The 17280-nt window shown below is 28.6% G+C and overlaps 1 long non-coding RNA gene across 1 annotated transcript in view; it reads left to right on the plus strand.

Annotated features, from left to right (window-relative positions):
- The window catches only part of LOC113368263, a 176056-nt gene extending 165070 nt beyond the window's left edge, over nt 1–10986 (plus strand). The window contains exon 3 of the long non-coding RNA XR_003366371.1: nt 10856–10986. This is a non-coding gene — a long non-coding RNA (uncharacterized LOC113368263). The remainder of the gene's footprint in view (nt 1–10855) is intronic.
- The last annotated feature ends 6294 nt before the right edge of the window (nt 10987–17280 follow it).

Raw genomic sequence — 17280 nt, forward strand, 5'->3', positions numbered from 1 at the left:
AAAACATATCTAACTGTTCTCAACATGGTCTAAATTATCGTATTTGAATGACAAGTGGTTTCATGACGCACAATAAAATGATTTACAGTTGAATAGGAAAAAGTTTTGACAGAACTTTTGGTCATTTATTGTTTCTTATCTTCTTGTACATATTTTTGTTATTTGAACTGGTTAGTGCATCAGTAAAAATGAATAAATCTAGGTGTAAGTTGCATTTTGCCTTATCGCAAGTAGCTAAAATCTACCCAATATCTGTAATAATCCTTTTGATAAATAACGATTATTAGATAAGTGTTATCGTCTTTTAAAATTGTGACGATAAACCTCATTACTCAATTTTACGTAGATTTTATTTAATAATCACAATTTAAAACGCTTATATTAAACCTAGAATATTTTAGGATGTTCATTAAGGCCTTGAATATCATAATCAAATGTCAAAGGACTCCTTCAATAATTTATTACAAAACAATGGCTTCACAGATTAATATTAAAAACTAATTACTACAATTCTCAACTCATATATTTCAAACAGTTTTGAATGTTCAAAACTGATTTAGGATTTCTTGCAAAAATGGATAAAACTGGTGCATGGTATCGGGCTCTAGGGCAAATTGCTGGAACTTCCCTTACCGTAATAAAATATTAGATGAATTTTAAATATTTTCCATTAGATCATTATAAATACTGTAATTTCCATTTTTTCAAGATTTTATTATTTTTTTTTTGTTTTCAAACGTTACTAATCGTTCTTTCACACTGCCAACGTAAGCAAAATGTTTTTGGAATGATTCAAAACGGATGTTTCTTTCTCTCAAAAACTACTATTGCTTGCACATTTGGCACCGTATCTCCGAAACGGCGGCACCTGTCTTTGCCAAAAATTAATCAGCATGTCTCCCATCAGTAGGAATTGAATGTTTTTTTAATTTTTCAAATTGTGGACAAAAAATTGTATCCACACACAAATACACCATACATCCATTTTTATACGGTATGCCAAAATGTTCAGAAACCTGCGAAATGTGAAGTTACGCAAAATTTTAGATTTTCGGTCGATTATAATAGCATACCTTACGGGATTACTAATCGTTTATTTACACTTTTCTGTTAATTCTGAAAAAACTCGGCCAATCGTCCCACAAAATAAATCAAAGCAAATTCTTATTGAGTATTATCATTTCTTATATTATTTTTTTTATTTTTTGACCCGTTGACAAAAGACCAAATTTGATCTCACATACACCCACATACTGATATGGTCAACTACAAACATATATTTTTCAATTTTCAGAATCACTTGATTTGTTAAAAATATTGAATTAACAATGCAGATTTTCTGGCAAAAACAATTTACAACAAAACCTTATTCATAGAAGATATACAATATAAATCTTATTCATAGAAGAAGTATTAATTTAAAGTCAAAGTTTGGTATTTAGGTAAGGTTAGGATTTAGGTTAATAGATCCTAAAATTTTTAAATAAAATAAATGAGAATAATCCAATCAATATAAATGACCTTCTTATAAGATTATATTTTGTATGTAATTTCAATTTATTACAAAAGATTAAAGTAATTTTGAATCAAATTATGTTAAAATGTGTTATATTATGGAAAAATAATAATCCTTCAAACTTATCCATCGGGAAGTTAATTTTTTTTAAATGAATGTTTCGATATATATTTATATTTAGTAACTATTTCGTTTTAAAGAAAACTATAATATAATTATGATATAATTCTTTAAAATTAATATTTAAAGTAGGAGTTGAATTAAATGTAGAAAAATCATTTTCTTGAAAAAAAATGAAAAAAAAAATTATTTATGATATTTGTTGCAGAACAAAAAGTGGCATTTTAATATAAGTTGTATGTTTCTCATCGCATTTCATTAAATATATATTTTTTTCATTATCATGCAATTAATTAATAGGATTAATAAGATATAATTTTTCGTCTCAATTTTGTCCTTTGCTTTATTATTAAAATGTATGCAATAGAGAACGAGCAAATATTTAACGATATCGATTAGATATTTTTTAGAATTAATATACACTATATCCATGACTATGATCTCTTATACAATTATGGCAGTACTATAAAATTTCAAGCATGTTCTACAATAATGAAATCACAATTTAATATTATGATAAGTTTGTACCTATCACAAACACTTCACAGCAAATGATACTCAACTAAATTTTTCTCCCAAATAAAAAAAAACCCATAAATTAAAACCAATGCAATCTCAGTTTGCACAACAATTGTTCTCACAGATTTGTCTTTCTACAGAAAAAAATCTAATATTGACTGTTGTTTATTCCTCTTCCGAATTCTCTCGGCATGAATAAATTTTACAAGAAGTTGTGTCCTACTTCGAGCAGCATATTTAAATATCGCGCCCCTGGGAGAGTAAATCAAATAGCCCTTGGCGGTTTGTCAGGAATCGGGACAATGCAAGAAATACTATTTATATAAAAAGAAAAGCTTGCCGCGGGAAAACGAAAGACTATCGGAGTTTCCATAAAAAATGCAAGAGTCCTATTTAAATTGGCTTTTGTGATTTGGGATGCGAAAAAATCTTGGCAAAAGGGTTTATGAGAGTGATATCCGATATGTTTTCTATTGCATTATTTGTATTTATTTAAATTTTTTAAAATTAATTTTATCATGTCAGAGTGAATAAATATGTAACAGAATGAGTCCAATCCAACTTTTGATTTTTTTAAAACATATCATTATGATGGATGTATCTTAAAACTCAAAAAGAAGTTACAGAAGAATATATGAGTACATTATTGAAGTGCTTCTTTAGGCACGACTAGGGAGTAAGTCTGTGAAAATGCAACGGAAGTTGCGTTACGCCGGTACTGTTCGTCTTTCACTCCTGATGAAATCATTTCTATACGATTGTGATTAGTCGAGTGAATAGAGATCTTTCGTTGTATGCATCACCGTCGAGCATTATATCAGAATGTCATTAGTTTTTAAGGTTACATCGTAGAACTAATCTTAATGTCTAAATGAACTAATAAAAAATGTCTGAATTAGAAGAATGTTTCACCCTGTCCCCCGTAAATAATTATAATGAAAATAATAAAACAATTAAGACATTCGTGCCGTGTACGAAACGTAAGTTTATTGAAATAATTTCTATATTATTCGTAGTTTCTATAAATTTTTCAAGTTATTTAAATGAAAAATATTTTTATAGGCAAGACAGATATTACAGCTACTCAAAGAATGAGATTATATAGCCAGCAACAAAGTAAAACAATACAAACATTACCAATTTTATTAATTTTGCACATTAATTATTTTTTTCCGAACAATTCTATAATAAGGGGTCGATTCTGCCGTAAAATAGACCAATGTTATGACAAGGCTATGTTATGTTGCAGTTTTTATATAAAATAATACTGAAAACTGTCAAAATCCTACGTGGTTACTGTGTAGTAAGGCATTTTGCACAAAAAACCTTACCTAGAGAACGCACAAATATCTGGATCATAACTGGATCTTTGAGATATGACTTGATATCATATGAGTGAAGTTCCATTTTATGTGTGAAACGCCTGATTCCACAGAAATACATGGCATTTAGACAGTATTTAGTAGAATTTTGTAAGAAAATTGGAACGTAACTCAGTCTTGCCATAACATTGGTCTATGTTACTGCAGAGTCGTTCTATAAATCGGCACAAGATAAGGCTGTATAAGACATGAACAGCCCATCGACGTTTTTTTTTAAATCATATAAATATTCAGGACTATCTACTCGATATATTGTCCAATGCTTTTCTAGAATTCTAAATTCAGTCATAACAAATTACAATGCAAGAACGCGCATCCATTGTCACCATAAAATAGATTGAAAGACTGGTTCATCGAACTGAAGGCCATTGGAACGACCTTCCGCGTTTTATGAAAAACATTCTTAGCAATTTATTAAAAATGCATATTGATAACTAAATATGAATATGTTTTGTCAAAGATTTAATAGTTTTTCTTAATTATCCATTGTTTGTAACTATATGATACGTTTCTGGTTTCTTAGTTATATGGTTTTGGAGGTAAAGTAATAAGTAATGAGATGGTGAGCGATCGAGTCGAAATTTCGTAGTATTATCTATACTTCATGAAAAAAAAACTATTTTTTACTAATGTCAGAATAAAATTTTACGAACAAATATATTTTTTAAATTTAGTTATTACAGGTGTCACATCGCTTTTTCTTTGAAAATTTAGTTACATCTATGTTTTTAGATAAATATAATCCTTTGACGTCATTGCTGCATCAATTTAAAAATCACTTTGTATTAAAGAAATTTGAATAAAATATATATATCAATAAAGATAGGTAGACCATTGAGTAACCTTATAAAAAAAACTAAGTAGTTAACAAATATCATTGCAATGACTCATAGAACTTAAGTTTTTAAGTTACATCATAAAATGCTGTTTGAATACTAAAGTAAAAATAATACTAAATTATTGGCAATCAAAAGCAAAAGTACACCATTTTGCAATCCTGATCAAATGCGCTAACTTTTGATGAAATTTGCCAATACCAAGTGTATTGAGTGTACCTTTTTTGAAGAAAGGTGTCACTCAAAAACGATCAATTTTAAAAAAATTAAATTTATAGTTCAACAAAAAGTCTTAATTCTTGAAAAGTATAGGTAATTATACTCCTAGAAATGTTATTCGCAGTTACGATTCCAAAGTTTAAATGAAAAAAAGGGTAAAAATTAATTTATTGTCATAAAAAATTGCCATAAATTCACAAAAGTTCTAGGATGCACTTAAGTTATATTCTAAATGCTGTTCGAATACGAAAAAAATTTTTTTTTATACTAAATGTTTGGCAATCAAAAGACAAAGTATTCCATTTTAAAGGACACCTTTTAAAAGAGGGTATCACTCAAAAACTACCAATTTTTAAATTTTTTAAATTTGTAGAACTATGATTACAAAAAGTTCTAGTTCTTAAAATGTAGAGGCAATTGTGGTCTTAGAAATGTTATTCACGGTAACGGTTCCAAATTTTAAATGAAATAAAATGATAATAAAAATCAATTTATTGTCATAAAAATTGACATAGTTTTACTAAAGGTCTAGGATGCAGTTAAAAGCTCATAATTTTCGAACAATGTGATATAATATTTTTTATATATTTCCCAAAATTGTTGGGGTCAGATAGTTATGAGTATTTACGGACCAATCCTGTCGTATAATAGACAGATCAAGGCTGTGTTATGTAGAGCTTTCCATACAAAATCGTTCAAATTGTCAAAAAGCCATGTGATTGCTGTGCAGTCTGGCGTTTTTCTCAAGTTGTCATATAGAAAACCTAACCTAAAAGCCACACAAATGTTAAAAAAACGATCTTTGAGAACATGATCTTTCTGACCCAGCTTCATAACATACAAGTGACGTTGCAGTTTATGTGTAAAACGTCTGAAAGCACTGCAAATACATGATATTTTGACAGTATTTAGTGTGCTTTAACAGCATAATGTATGCAAGTTAAGGCGTAACATGGCCTCCCATAACATTGGTCTATTTCACGGCAGAATCGGCTCCTTGATATCGTATCGATCATTTCCTAAAAATTTCACATATGCCCATTCATCAAAACCTATTACAGGTGTCATGTCATACATGCGGTTAGGTAAAAACACGAAAGCATAAATAAAATGTGTATATTGTATTTTATAAATAATTGTTTTCGTCATTGACTTGTATATGATATGGCTGGCGTGTTGATATGTGCGGGCGCGGCTGGGAACGTTGTGGCCCCTATATGCACCATAGATCATTTGAATGCGAGACGCGTCCGATGAGAAGCGGTTATGTCATCCTTGGCAAAACATGAATATATGCGACATACTAAATACGAAATTCAAAATACCTAAATAAATAACGTTCCTCGTACAATGTCCGTACTCCATTTCCCATGGAACGTCGAACTATGACACCGATACGACAGATACAATTCAGATCAGCACCTGTAGAGATTATAATTTATATGTCCATTATTAGTGTACGTGTCTATTCAATCAATTTATGATCAACGTTTCTAGTACAATGAGTACACATGATTATCCTCGTTTTTAACTTCCTGATTGTCCAAAATTCGAAAATAAATTTTTTTTTATACCTTCACTTTTCAGAGGTTTCTAAACATTTTAGCATACCTTAGAAAAAAAATTATGTGTGTGTGTTATGTGTGGATACAGTTTTTGTCCACGATTTTGGGCGCAATGATCAACCGATTTCAAATATTCAAAAAACACTCGATTCCTACTGATAGGGAGACGTAATGATTCGTTTTTGGCAAAGACAGGTCCAACCGTATCGGAGATACAAAGCATAGAGTGCAGAAAATAGAAATCGAGTTTTTGAGAGAACGAAGCATCTGATCTGAATCGTAAAAAATACTTTCAATTCGCAATTATAGAGAAAAGTGGTGATTAGTTTTTGGCAAAGACAGTCTTGCAGTTTTGAAAATACGGAACAAAATGTGCAAAAATTGGCAGTTTTTGAGAGAATAAAGCATCCGATTTGAATGATGTCAAAAACTTTTAGCTTGTATTAACAGAACGATTGTTTTTGAAAAAAAATATTTTTCATTTATTTTTTCATTTACAAAAAAAATTTTTTTGAGTATCAATATAATTGGGAATATAATTTTAATTCGAGATAAAATTGTAAAGATCACTTATATATTTGAAATTTTACTTATAATAGTACGGAAAGTTCCAATAATACGCAATTCATTTTAAGGCTTGATACTACTTGATACTACACTACTAGTTTTTTATTACTATTTGGACAGTGATCCCAATTTAAGATTTCTAGAAACTATTGTGATGATTTGTCATCTCACTACGACAGTTTTGTAGAAGGCAACCTAAAAAGTTGTACCATCTTTATGTGGATGACTTTGATTATTACAATTTAGGTAACACGATGAATTATTATTGATGCAGCAATGACGGAAAATGCTATATTTACTTGGAAACATGCTATTTATATTTCCAAGTTAAAACCTATGTCATACTGCTTGACATCAGTAGTACGAGGCAACGATGCTTGATTGAAATGCAATAGATCTAACTTCTAAACCACGGGAGAGCCCTCAATAATAAGGTAAAAATATCAAATATGCTTATAATTAAATACCCGTTGCATTATTTCAAATGATGTGTTAAGCTCTTGATTATTTTTGAATCTGATTATCTAGTATGTTATTTTATATTAACATTATTGTAGTTACGTTTTTATTAGTGTTTATTTACTAATGTATTTTCGTTAAATATTTACTATTTAGAATTTTGAATATAGGTTTATATTTTTGTATCTTTAAGATAGTTGAACATGTTTTTTAAAATTAATAAAAATATGTATAAAAAATTATAAATTAATTAAAATCTTTTTGAAACTAAAATCTAAACTACACATACCGTTACTCAGTACGCGAACAGATTTTTCTAGATTTTATGTAAAACCTTTTTTTGCTCACCTATAAGATCGAAATTTTATCTTATTTAAAAAAATAAAGCAGAGAGATCTGATTTTCTGGCATTCTCTAATTTTCAACGAATTTCGAAATTTCAAGCCAAGTCATAGGTGTAAAATTATTTTATATGATTATATCCTATGAAAAGAGTTTCAATTATAATTAAAATTTTTTGAAATTTAAAATATTAAAAAAAAATTAAATTGTTTCATTTTAATTCACGATTTTATTTATTGAAATAAGATTTGCTAAATTTATATTGACTATTACAGATCATTGTAGAGGTTTTTTATGGTAATAAATAATTTTAGTATAATACATGATTTATTAACAACAAGTGTACAAAGTCTGTAAAAATTACAATAAAACTTACTAGAGTATTTATAGATAATGTTACTTTTTATTTTCATCAAAGCTCTATCATTGGATTATATCACATTATTGAGCATCCTTACGAAATTCAGCAGGAAATAATAATAAACTAACAATGATCCTATCCAAAAATCTATCCGTGATCAATTCCGGATGTTAAAAATTGCCGAATGAACATCGGATGTAATTTATAACTTTGTTTTTTCAAACGCGAACGCAGAAATAACTCTCCATACATTATTTCCATAACATTGACTTGTGTATGTATAAAATAAATCTCGAACGACAACCGATTGCAAGTGATAAAATGCTAAAAATGTAAATACATGAAAACGTGTTAGCGGATATATTTCAGTTTCTCATGATTTTTCGTATTTTCGTTAAATGTTTTTTTTGTCGTTGTGTCGCTGGAAATCTTAGGCAATGCATGTTTTGTGATAAAAACTGTACCATAAATAAGACCCTCGCTAGGTGCCAGTCACCAAAAATTATGAAAAAATTACGTGTACTGCCCGAACTTATACGCATTTTGCAAAGACGGAGTTTGTCTATCAGTTCATCAGTCTGGGCGAATTGACGCCAGCGTCCCCGTTGATGTCTCCAACGCCGAGGAGGATCGCTTAAGTAATGCTATAAATTAACATTTTACCCGTTTTCTTATCTCAACAGATAACTTATAGTTCTGTTCACGTTGTCTTATGATCAAGTATAGAATAATACTTTTGGAGTAATAAAAAATACTGAATTGTAGGTAATAAGCGTTAGTGACATTGCGCTATGTGCTCCGTGCATAGTAAAATGGCATTTAAAAATATACTGTGTGATTTGTCATTTTATCTTCATTTATATACCTACTTATCTATGTGATGAATTTATTATATATATATATATATATATATATAAGGCTGGTCCTTAAAATGAATATTTTGGAATTTCTTTGCTTCCAGGGGCTCAAATGCTTTCAAATTAATAAACAAAAATCTCGGAAAGCTTTAGTTCTTAATATTAGCTTTATAGTCCGCACTCCAACCAAAGTTTCTTATGGAAATAACATGGGCAAAATTCCACTTGTTTTTTAGATTTTGATGTTCAACTTCTAAATTTTTATTGTATTTTTATTAATATATTATTCTCGATAATCAAATATTAATATTTGTATGATATTTTTGTGATTCAGTGAGTTATGCAGAAATCGATTAATAATTCAATGCATCTAGTTTTATTGATGGCAATCTTGCCACCGCCAATATCTAATTATAAGAATTGTTTTAATAATTATATTGGAGGATAAATTTAAGCTTTTCCAAGAGCTCAAAAAAATCAATAACTCCATAACTGATCTAGATGAAAAATGATAGGATTACTAAAGTGACTATTACAAAATATAGATATTAGATAGAAAATTTAAAGTTGTATGTATTTTACAATTTTGCATAAAAAAATTAAATAAAGAATACTGATATTAAAATGTTGAGAAAAGTGTTAGGAATAAGAAACCCTTGATTAAATTTTTTTTAAGTAAAATTTAAAGCCTTTTGTGTTAAGGGCGGCCAATTTTTACTGCTTTAGGGGTATGAAAAATAAAAGTCTGATTATCGGTCAAGCCGTAGAGTAACATAATTAAAACAGAAGGGTGGACAACCCTTAATTACAATTTTTTTTATCTTTTAACCGAAATTCAGTAAAAAACATTTCAAAAACATTCTCAAAGTGTGATGAAAAATTATTCGATCATTAAAATTACTATTACGAAAAACCTTGTGATAGGAGGATAAAAATTTAGGGTTGTATATATTTTTTTTAATTACGAATGAAAAAAAGTTAAACAAAAGTATTGGTCTAAAAAATAAAAAATAAATCTTATCCAACTTTCACTACTTAGGGGTATGAAAAATAGATGTTGGCACATTCTCAGTCATTCTCAACATGACAAAATATATATAAATATATTTATATTTATATATATACAGGGTGTCCCAGACCTTGACCTCAAGTCGAAACTGGGTGACCTTAACTCACGTTGTCTAGAAATTATGAGCTTTTAAGTGCAATCTAGAGATTTAGTGAGATTTAATGACCAATTTTTGTTTTTTGTGGTCAATTTTTACTAATTTCGATCAATTAAACTTTGGAACAGTAACTGAGATTAACATTTCTAAGAGCACAATTAAAAACGATGACACCAAATTTACCCAAATTTTCAAGAACTAAGACTTTTTGTTGAACTATGAATTTTAAATGTTTAAAATCGTCGACTTTGTGAGACTATTGAAAAATTTTGAGTAAAAAAAATTAAAAACCTCAAAATGACATGATTTTTGCTAGTTTATATATATTTGAATATATATGTTTAAAATAGCTATATTCACATATTTACAATAATTTTATTAGCGGTGACAATTAATTATACAAATATGTTTAATTTAAAGATTTGAAATCAGTCATTCAGCATCTTATTTCAATTGATTTGCATATTACATTATTTTAAATAAATTTATTTAATTACATAATGATTAAATGCACTAACTTAATAACTAATATTCATTTATAGCCAATAATTTATTGTATATGTATTAATATATTAGTTTTCATTACCCTAATTATTATATATGCTAATTTAAGATCAAAATCTGTTCCCATCAAAGCGCAATACCAAAACTATTATTTAATTCCTAATTAAAATTGACTCGATGCATGTCCCTAGCGATTCTTCACTTTACACGTGTTTAACATAAATCACAATCTGATACACCTTTATCTTGGGCTTGTCGCGACACAACGTCCCCCAGACGTCAGGTACATACGCAATACGTCGATCGGTATCAATAGCCATAGCCAATATCAATTCAAATTTAAAACAATGATATTATTCAAACGATATTTTCATATATGAAAAAAATAGTGTCGCTATTAGTCTGCACCGGAGCGTTCGTTAACCGTGCAATATTTTTTCAGATTTTACGATTTGTCGGGTGAGCTAGCCGCTAGGAGACTCATAACTCTCAGTCAGGAAGTAGCCCAGTTGACACTTTTTACGTTGATCAGGCGCCAACGCAGCCTGGGACATTGCTGGTGGACCCTCGAACAGGTAAGGGTCCATATTGTAATATCTATTTTATTTCCTTATAAATTGCAATCTGTCTGTATAGTAAGACATTGAGTAATTAATTTGACAAATAACATAGAATTTTAAAAGGAAAACCCAGTGTTTCACCTTTTATTAATGTACTAAATTATGTCTTAATTTAATTTTAGCATAATACCTAATATTCAGTCTACAACATTTTATGTTTACTATATAAATTACAAGTTGTCTTATAAAGACATTTAGGTGGTATCTTAGTGCAGAGACATGAATTTTAAGTCATTTTATAAATCATGTAAAAAAGGCAATACATTTGTTCACTATTATTTTTTTATAATTCAATTATCAAATATTTCAAGAGTACGTAAATAAAGTAAAAAAGAGAGTTATCAATAATTGAAGTGGGGCATCTCAAAAATTGGCACCTGACAATGCCCACGATTGTTAACCCCCTAGTAATCCAAAAAAAAAAAAAAATATCACTCAAAATAGCAAATGATGCGGTTATGGTATATACAACGGAAAAGTTAAAAAAAAATTAACTCAGATTACTAGATTTTTTAGAATTTCTATTGAGGTAGAATTTTTTATAAGTCTACCCAGTAGTGGACCCTATACCAGTGAAATTATAACATATTTCTTCGTGACATATTATAAATATTACATTACAATTTTACCTGTATTTCATATAAATTTATTTACAGCTGCTGACCGTACGAAAATGAAGAATCAATTAAATTTAGTCTTATACCGTCAAGCAAAACCTTAGTCTGAAAAGTTAACTAAATTTTTAAGGATAAGTTAAACAGTAAGGACTTATAGAATTTTAAATTATCAATATTAAACTAAGTTATTCTAAATGGAAAAAATATTTTCGTTATTCTTTAGCAATAAATATATTCAAAGAAATAATAGCAAAAGTATATTATATATAATATAACAAAGATCCAAATAAAAATGTATATAAATATATGGACTGTACTCTGCTTTGGGAATTCCGAATGATTGAAGAAAAATATTTTTTAACTAAATAATTTTAACACAATGCAATTTTTTATATTTCAAGTTGCATTTTCAATTATATTTTTTGGGAAATATGTACGATTTGTTTGTTAGTGTGTTTATTACGGCAGTAATCCAAAGTTTTGATTATGAGAGATCTATATTTATATTTATAAATAAAATATTATATAAATATATTATATGGAAAAAAAATTTGGAAGCTTATAGTTCAGAAAATTTCTATTGTATTCAGAGAAATTTAAACTTCATACGTATATAAATTAATAATAATAGCGGAAAACTGGACGAAACATTATAATGTACAACTTGAAAATGTGAAAATACTAATGAATGTAGATTTTACCTCTTACAGAGATAAATTCAGGATTTTTTATTTCAATTGCAGCTACTTCAGCTGCGGCAATTTTTTACTCCAAATTTAAATGTTAACGTTACACATTAACTATGTTTTAAAATTTATTAATTAATTAATTAATTTATTTATTTATCCGAAAAAATGTAAAATTGTTGTATTAAAATTTAAAAAAATATGAAAAACATTTAAAAAATAAAATTATAACATTTTTTTACTTAATTTTATTGGCTTCACAATCAGCCACTTAGAACAGTTCTTATAATCAAAGCACTTAGCACTTACAACATCTTTTATTCTTATCCTATACTTTTTATAGTATTATATTGATAATATATTTTTCTAAGTATATTATTTCCTTTCAAACTATTCCATATTACATATACTCAATATTTCAATTCAATTTTATATATTAGAATTCAAGTATATTAATTTTTATAAAGTACGATCAGTAACCCTTGAAACACGTATTCAATTATTAATAATTATATTGTTTACAAATATTAAGCACTCAGAATTTATTTGAATTTTGTAGTCACTCATCTTAAAATTTAATATTTATTTAGGTTTAATAATATTCTTTATGCAGTATACTTTTTGTACAAAATTGAAATGTAACGGATCTTTGTTAAAACATTTGAAAATCTTTATACACACACTCACACGCACACACACATACTTTTTCCAAATTTGGTCTCATTCGATTCAGAATGGCTTGAAACGTCGAGAAAACAAAATTAGCGAATAGGATTTTTTCATGAAAACATAAACTTCTTCTTCGGGAAGTTAATAAATATATATACATATAGTGCATTTACTGTGGGTGTTAACTATTATCATTATTTATAAATAATAGTAAATAATGTGCATATAAACTCATTATTTTCACTTGTTTGTATCCGATATATTCTTTGGTCCGAAATCTTTGCCACCACTGTTCATTCACTAAAGAGGTTCGACTCGAAGATAAAGCAAGAACGACAAACAATAAGATTGTTGGCCCCGTAATAATTATTATATGACATTTATTATTAATTTCGGTTCGGTACCGTGAGGTTCGGGTGTTAAATTTTAATTCGGACTCCGTGGTCGTAAGGGCAAAGTGAACAAAAAACAGGTATATTTAGACATCCGTCGTTTTGCCTATATAGTTTTATATAGGGATATCAGATATGGATATGTCTGTTTTAAAAGCAAACGTTGATATATGCATCCGCTTTCCTCTCACATATTTCATTCCTATATAGATTGCGATGATGATCGTATGCTTATTAATATATGTTTATTAGCGAAATATTTATATAAATATTTTTTTGTAACATGATGTCATTATGTAAATATTGAGAGAAGATGATCTTGTCTGAGATATGTCGTTTTATTAATAGCAATAAAAATGAAAGCAATAATTTTTATCATAAACAAAATTATACATACTATGCTCATGAATTATCTCACTTTGAAATAAGATCTATTTATTCTGCTTACTAAAGTATATTCTGTTTTTTCTACTTCTTAAATATTAAATCTATTATATTAGAAATTCTAATCAAAAGCTTATCAAAGCTCTTAAATAATTTTGTGTTTTCCAAATTATAAGTAATTATATCTGTTTGCCCCCGTACACAATGTTACATATTTATATATTGCATATATAATATAATATATATTTGGCATTTACATATATATGACATATATGTAAATGACAAATTTTATATTATATTGTAAGGATATTCATATAATAGAATTTAAATTAGTTCTTTTTCGTAAAAGTAGTCTTTAAAATTGAAAAGAAAAACATTAATTTTGACAATATTTATACAAATTTATTAGAATACATTGAAATCATTGCATTTTGTTTAGTTACTAATCACCAAAATAGAATTTATATAAATATTTCATTTAATAGATAGAATTCATAGATATTTTAATACAAAAATTAGGTACTTAAACAATGATTTTACACCAGAAACGATTGTTTAATAGGACCAAAAACGATTGTTAATTTTCTTCATGAATAGTCTAATATCTTATATTGCTAGGACTATAGAATCGTGATAAAAACAACTATTTTTTTAATAGCATTGATTGAACTCGACCCGATTGAACTTCATATGATTTTTATTGGCATTACTAGATCTCAGATCCACAAATCATCGACATAAATTAGAAAATTGCCCAATTATTTAAATAGTGTATTGCTTTGCTGTTGCTTTCACCAGAATTTAGAAAACTTAAAAAATCCTGGCCTTTTAATTTGATCCAGTATGTTTGCGCCAGAACGACAGAAAATGGGACGAGCAAACTACTTTTTACAGAATCGGATAACACTAAATCTCTGGCAATTCCGAAATTAGAAGATTTGCATATAAACGCTAGTCATGAGCGTTTTTGAGGTCTGTCGCTGGTCATGCACGTTCTTCACTTGTTTTTTCCGTACGAGTTTTGTTGAATTTTTCGAGTATTAGATGTTATTTGTGTAAAAAAATACTTTATTAAATGCAGCCAGTGTTTCTTTCTTGTACTTTTGGAATCAATTCCTTCCCCAGCATCCAATTCCTACAGCGATCTGAGAATTCCGGATTTCAAGCCACCATCCGATCTTGGGCCGCCTTCCAAGCAGATAACATCTAGTATATCCTTAATATACTCAATTGTACAAAATCATCGGAATAGCTATTAAGTCAAATTCAATAAGCTATTTTGAAAGAGTCTAACCAACCCCTATCCTTAACAGAAAACTTTGTTATTTTTCATTTGTTTCTAATAGTAATTACCTATTGGGGTAACTACTATCTATAATTATATTCTAACATTGTAAATCTAGCTAACTTGCAGAATGTAGGTTATGCTCTAATTGTTATTAATAAAAAAATGACACAAAACAACTAGATATCCACTAAGGACATTTTGCAAGATATATGGTGAATGGAAAAAAGTCTAATTCCAAATTACATCATTAATCTGACTTGCAGATCTGTTTTGTTTCTCTCTACCTCCCTCATAAGTTTTATTAATATCCATAGTATTTATGACAGTGGTAGAAGTCCACAAGTCAAATGTCGTGTTTTGTTTATGTGTCACATGGCGTGGCGCCACGTTAGCACATTTTGATATTCTATTTGGTACCTGCTAAACGCTCGTCGCTCGGGGCACTTGCACGACTCCACGTGACATTCGCTAAGATAACTCATATTTTATGAGACGTGCTCGAGTCAAAAGTCTGCTCGCAAAATATGTGCGGTCGTGCGAGGCACAGGGACGAAACCAGGTGAAGAGAAAATATTGATTTGATGTAAATTTAGGGGTTCAATGTTATGACAACCCTTTTCAATTAAAATGGTACTAAAAACTGTCAAGAGTAAGCGGTTAAGAGCCACGTAACTTGGTCAGAGGTCCCAGGTTCGATACCCACTTCGAGCATTCCGTTGTCAAGCAGTAGTGACAACGGTTTTATCTTGGAAATAAAGATAGCAATATGTTTTCAAGTGAAAATTTCCCTTAATTCGGCATTTCTGGCGTATTAAGTGTGATTCAGTATTAGGCATAATCGTCTTAACGGGGTTCTACTGTACGTGCTTTCTACATATAAACATTTTACATATAGCAATTATATTTTTATATATAAATATCTATCGTGCTGATAAAATTCCTAAAGCGTAGTAAATCATCATAGGAATCACATAGTTTTAGTTCATAGTTTTCAAGGGACCAACCAACAATCGCGTCTTGCGCGGGGTAAGGATAATATGGATAATTGTATTAATCCTTAATGTCTCAACAAGGTTCTACATATGGACATCGTATTGAAGAACATTTTTATAAAGTCGGGATCTATCGTGCAAGTAATGTTCATAAAGTATATTAATTAATCATATGTATCACATAGTTTCAGTTTATAGTTAAGTATTTAATATGAAATGATATTTTGAGTCACATTCAATGGGTAACTTGAAAAAAAAAATCTCTATTTGTTTGGTTTATAAAACTTTCAGAGCTCTACTATTATGTGTTTTTAACCATTTAACAACTTTGTCATTTATGTGGAAGTGAAAAAACTTAACGAGTCTTAGAAAAGATGTTAGAAAAAACGTATATTCCAGCTTAAATTTAATGAACTGAATTTTATAGTATGATAGCATACTTAAGTAAAAACTTTGTATTATAGTGAGTAAATTAGCAGTTTAATAAAAACTGACTAAAAAATACTCTCCATATATCTCTAGTAGTGTCAGACAATCTTCCTTAATAAAATCCAACTGATAATATTGCTTTCCCAAGAAAAACATTACCATTTTAGTTTTTTCTTTAATTTATTGAAGATTTTATAGAAACAAGAACGTGTTTGAATAATTAATTGAATAATCATTATATTTTATATATGCGTTTCATTTACATCAATTAAATCAGTGCGTTTATTCTTTCGAAAATGCTGAAAATAGTTTCCAAGCTTGTCGGTCAGTAATGGTAAAGAGTCTCGGCTCGGTGGATATCACAAATATGGTAGTATATTACCACATTTTTCCTGAGATAATAATTATTAAATATCAAGTAAGAGTAGCATTTCAAGAAAATTGCTGCAACATGTGCATATAAGTATTAGATATGAATCTAATACAATCGCCTTATTGGGTTACTTTTCGTGAAATAATGCTTAAATCTTCAAACAGCTCATTAGAACAAGTAGTATTCTTATTGCTTTTAAAACAAATTAAAAAAAATATTGGGGATTCTTGTAATTCGGATCTGGTTTAGCGTGCGAGTCGTTGCCATAATTCATAGCTTGACAAAATGTCTGGACAGATTTTTTTCTTGTTGTCTTATGCTCCGGTTTGTTTTAATTACTCTGCTTTGTGCTCTTAAAGACTTTGCATGTGTATTGCAAACAGTAAACCACGTTGGCGGTTATGAAAGTATTTTTTA

Source organism: Ctenocephalides felis, unplaced genomic scaffold (assembly GCF_003426905.1).
Source record: "Ctenocephalides felis isolate EL2017-DRISC unplaced genomic scaffold, ASM342690v1 CF-g0.4_SCAFFOLD_01170, whole genome shotgun sequence".
Taxonomy (NCBI): domain Eukaryota; kingdom Metazoa; phylum Arthropoda; class Insecta; order Siphonaptera; family Pulicidae; genus Ctenocephalides; species Ctenocephalides felis.